Genomic DNA, 5,510 nt, shown 5'->3' with positions numbered 1-5,510 from the left:
GACTCTACATGTGAGAACCCGAAAATTTTCTTAATTTCTAGGCATTATTTTAATTCTTTACGCACATTTTCTATATATTTTTGTTATTATAGTAAATTTTAGAAATATTTTATAAGTAAATATAGTTTTTAAATCATTTTTCTAGTATAAGTTAGTTCATGCAATATTTGAAGTGTGTATTGGACGTGGGACCCGCTAGTGCGTTAAGTGCGGTTAATTCGGCAAATTAGATTAAGTTTTGCATTAAGGGATTCATTTACCATGTGTTAGGAGATAATTGGAAATTAGTTAGATTAATTTGTAAGGAGAGACAAAAGGATGAGATCAAGCATAGGAATGGACAAGTGTCAAGTAACTATTGGAGGATGGACTTTGACCTACTATTCATCACTTTTACTAAATACCAAAAATTAACAAAAATCATCTTCATTTTCCTATCATCTTGGCCGAATTCTTGAGGAGGAAAAACAAGAAGAAAGCCTTCAATTCCAACTCCATTTTCTTGCTCAATCTTGAGGATTCAACCAACCAAATCACAAACTACTCCATAAAAGTTGTTTGTTAAGAAGGATTAAAGCTTGTAGTGGAATGATCCTTATAGGAGAAACCCTAAGCTATCATCTTTCTTCAAGTTTCAAGGCAAATTCCCTAGAAATTTCCTTCTACTCTTGATAATTGTCAATTAGTGGTTTGGAGAGGTTAAATGTGTAGTTTTGTGGCTAAGTTCATGGTTTTAAGTAGAGGTATGGTAAATTTCAGTTTTATATTGAAAAATTCTGCTCACTTGTGAAGCTTAAGGGTTGATCATGATTTATTAGCTGTGATATATGGATAAGCTTGTGTCTAGGTGCTAGTTAACTTTGCCTAAAGAAATTCCAGCTTTGATGTGTAAATTTCAGCTTTAGGGTTTTAATTTGACCATGATTGGGGGTAGTTTTGGAGCAACCAATTGGTTGTATCTTAAGGGTATTTTATAGACTATGATTTGTATGGGCAATGGTGATTGTTTGTTATGAAATTTGGTGGTTGATGGTAGCATGGTAAAGTACGGAAATCTGGGGGAAGTGCTGCTGAAATTTTCGCAGGACTCTTGAGCAGTCTTGGGGAATCTACTATATCTTGATGTAGGAAAATCAGAATTGAGTTCTGTTTGTTGCGTTTTAAACTAAATTCATAGGGCTATAAGCCGTGTAAATTTTAGACCCTGTTTCTATCTGTACAATTTATGGTGATTTTTCAAAGTTGACTGAAATATTGTACCTATTCTGTCTTCCACTGGATAAAACAGCAACTTGAGACTTGAATTTGACTGACTTGCACTCTGAATCTTACAATGGTGTTTTCTGGAAAGTTATAGCCTTTTGAATGTATTTTCCAACGGTATACTTTTATTAATTTTGGACTTACAAAACTTGAGATATGATTTTTCATATAGGGTTGTACAAAACTGGAAAATCCTGTTTTCCTAGTATTGATCTTACTTTCATTTTCTACTTCAAATTTGGAGTTGGTCAATCATTGTAGGTAGGGCTTTGAGGTTGTTCATGCCTTTAAGACCAATTGTTACCTTTTCACTCCGAAGCCGCCTCTTTGCTTTGCATTAATAGCTCTTTTGGATAGGTATATGACTCGTAACCGAGTCTCACTTGCGAATTTCATTTACTAGGCCATGGAGTCAAGTCTTATGTGTTTGCCCTTGATTGTTCTAGGAGATGCCGGCGAGTAAAGCCACACTTGGGAAGGAAACTTTTGAAATTATCCTTGTTTGAACTGGTGAGTGTATCACCCCCTTGAATTATTGCTAAACTGGTTATCTGCACTTGCAAATTGTTATTTGAATATCCTTACCGACTGTTTATTTTGCACGAGACGAGTATGTACTTTATCGCACTCGTTCTCTGGCCTGTGTCACTTGTTTCCTATATATACTTGAATCTGTTATCTGCGCATGTTATAATACCGTTTAGAAGTGCATTCAACGACCTTCTTGTTAAATTTGAGCTCAACCTCATGAGGAATTAATTAAATCGAGCCAGCAAGGGTTTGGTCGAGGAAATTGATAATCCATGGGTGCCTGTTCCTAGGGAATCTTTGAGTATTGAGACTCTTGATTCCGGTATACTCGAGTATTACCATTCCTGTTCCTGTTTGGCGTTCGGGCCCGGTAAGGGGTATGTTCGGTGAAAGGGAGTTTGGCGTAAGAGGAGTCTACGGACATGAGTGTTTCATTAAACATTGACGGAGGGTCAACGAGACTGGATCAAGTATGGCAACGGGGATTTGGCTCTTGAGAACCACCTGTATCCTTTAAATTGTGATGTTCATTCATTTCGTTTACTTGATGTGTATATGTGTCCTATAAGTGTTTTCTCATGATTTCTATTGTTATACTTTTGGTACCTCATTGAGCTTCTAGTTCATCCTGTTCCGTTATCCTTGTTTTCCTTATAGGGAGTCACCTTTTGGAGACTATGATGTTTTGAAGTATGAGTTGAGCTAGTTTTAATATTCTTTTGTATGGCTCCTCGATGGTTGGAAAACCTTAAATGCATTTTAATCAAACAATTCCCTTTTGAATTGTAAATTTGCAACCATGCGTATATAAAAGTGTTTAACCATGTTCGTGAGTTGATTTGGTTTGAAAATGTTCTTTTCTAGGGTTATATAAAGTTGTTGTGCTTGTTTGGGTTTTCGGACAGTGAATGTTATCTTCTCGAAGTTCTTTTGAGCAGTTGGTAGGGTTTACGTTTGTTCCGGATCTGTAGTCCCGGTGAGAGTTGGGCAGGCGGTCCGCCAAACCCTTGGTTCGCCTTGGGCTGAGATAGGGCTATCACAGGTGGTATCAGAGTTGCTCCGCGTGGTCTCTGCGCGGAGTGAGTTTGGGGCCAAGTGGTGTTGTGGTCTCGACCATGTGAATGAGTGTAAGGGACTAAGTACTCTTTTGAGCATAAGCTATGAATCACAATGTGTTATAGGTTTCAAAACATTATTCTGGTACTTGGAGACTATAGATACGTATGTCAGGTAGAAATTACAATTGTAGATGATTTACTCTTGGAACTGGCCAACTCGAGTGGTGAATTATCTTATTTTTGATTCTTGTGCCTGAATACGAAGAGAGGAGAGCCTAGGTTAGAAATGACTTGGGCGAACTAGAATTTGATTCTACGGGACTTCATGCGATGTGTTAGGGTATCATTAAGGATGATTAACCCTGCCTAAAATATAAATTGTGTTATTCTCATAGATTGTGGACGGAGCCTAGAGAGAGGAAGCTTTTAGTTAGCTGCTTTTAGCCTAACTTTGTATATTGTCTTTTGGGGAGGACCTTTTTTTTATGGGATTACTTTTGTATGTACTTGACTGACTGCTTCTGTATGACTGTTTGAAACAGTTACGTGTTCTATGTATAAATGTTTTGTGTGTATATATGTCTTATGTGGTGTTGCTTTTGGTTACTTGCTCATGTTTATATGCTTATGCCTATATGCCTCTTTACTTTTTATGTGTGCCTCGACCTAGATTGACTTAAAATCATGGAGGGCACTCGTAGTGGTCGAGGTCGTGACCGTGGTAGTAGGCATCTCACAACTGAATGGGATACTAGGGAAATCATGGCCGAACTAAACCCTGAACCCCAAATTGATCCCAACATTCAGGTAGCCGCTGCTATCCAGCAGATGACTGATCTTCAAGCACAGGTCATGCAACAATAGGGCCACAACCCTAATCCACCTGTCGGTAATCCCGAAAACCCTGAAAATCATGTAGAGAGTAAGGATCGAACTCTCGAAAGGTTCCAAAAGTTCTCCCCACCGAAGTTCCTGGGAGGGCCTGATCCTGATGTGGCCAAACAGTGGCTAGAAAAGATGATAGACATTTTTACTGCTCTACATTATTCTGAAGAGAGGCAGGTTACTTTTGCAGTCTTTCAAATGGAAGGAGCCGCTCGTTCTTGGTGGAATATTATTCGAATTAAGTGGGAGAGAGAACAGACACCGAGAACGTGGGTGAACTTTGTGAGGGAGTTCAATGCTAAGTATTTTCCGCCATTGGTCCAGGAGAAGAAGGAAGATGAGTTCATTAGGTTTCGCCAGGGAACTCAAACTGTCGTCGAATATAAGAGCCAGTTCACCAGGTTGTCTAAATTCGCTTCCGAATTAATTGTGACTGAACAAAGGTGGATAAGGCATTTTGTCCAGGAATTAAATGTTAAGATTCAGAAAGACCTGGCTGTAGCCTAACTCAGTACCTTTAGTGATGCCGTGAAAAAAACCCAACGAGTTGAAAATGCGAGATTACAAGTCAAGAACTTCCAAACCAAGAAAAGGAGATTTCCTAGAAGTAGTTCGGAGCAAGGGGATAAAAGTACGCCTCCTAAAATTGGAATGGAAAATGGAGTAGTACAACTACCAGGGATATCAAGTGGTGTATTACCGAGAGGCTCAGTCTCCGTTTCCCGTGGTCCCTGCGGGTACTGTGGGAAGCCAAATCACACGGAGGATGTCTGCTGGAAGAAAGGAAGAAAATGTCTGCGTTGCGGAAGTTCAGATCATCAAATCGCTAATTGCCCAAGCCTACCTCGAGAAGGGAGTAGAAACCGACAGCCAACCCTAACCAGTCGAAGGGGGAAAAGAATGGACCAAAGGTGTCAACTCGGGTGTATTCTCTAGAACAACATCAAGCCCCTGACTCGTATGAGGATGTGGAAGATAAGATTCTGGTATTTCACCGCTTGACCACTAGAATGGTGTATAAGAATTATAATTTGGTAAGGAAGAAGAAACTATACCAAAGAATTCAATGAGCCTGACTAGTGAAAGGGTATAAATGGGTTAGTGAAAGGGTACAGATGCTTAATTTGACTGTGAGAAGGGAAGCAGTAAATTTTTGTATCCCGGAGAAGGTGATGATAAGGAATTTCGAGAACGAAATTCTTTTAAGGGGGAGAGAGTGTGAGAACCCGAAAATTTTCTTAATTTCTAGGCATTATTTTAATTCTTTACGCACGTTTTCTATATATTTTTGTTATTATAGTAAATTTTAGAGATATTTTATAAGTAAATATAGTTTCTAAATCATTTTTCTAGTATAAGTTAGTTCATGCGATATTTGAAGTGTGTATTAGACGTGGGACCCGCTAGTACGTTAAGTCTAGTTAATTCGGCCAATTAGATTAAGTTTTGCATTAAGGGATTCATTTACCATGTGTTAGGAAATAATTGGAGGTTAGTTAGATTAATTTGTAAGGAGAGACAAAAGAATGAGATCAAGCATAGGAATGGACAAGTGTCAAGTAACTATTGGAGGATGGACTTTGACCTACTATTCATCACCTTTACTAAATACCAAAAATTGATCAAAATCATCTTCATTTTCCTAGCATCTTGGCCGAATTCTTGAGGAGGAAAAACAAGAAGAAAGCCTTCAACTCCAATCCTACGATGCAACCACGGAACCGGAGGATCATCTATTCGCATTCTTGATGCAAATGCGCCTACAAACGGCTA

Source organism: Coffea arabica, chromosome 8c (genome assembly GCF_036785885.1).
Source record: "Coffea arabica cultivar ET-39 chromosome 8c, Coffea Arabica ET-39 HiFi, whole genome shotgun sequence".
In the NCBI taxonomy this organism is placed as follows: domain Eukaryota; kingdom Viridiplantae; phylum Streptophyta; class Magnoliopsida; order Gentianales; family Rubiaceae; genus Coffea; species Coffea arabica.
This window is presented reverse-complemented; position numbering follows the sequence as displayed.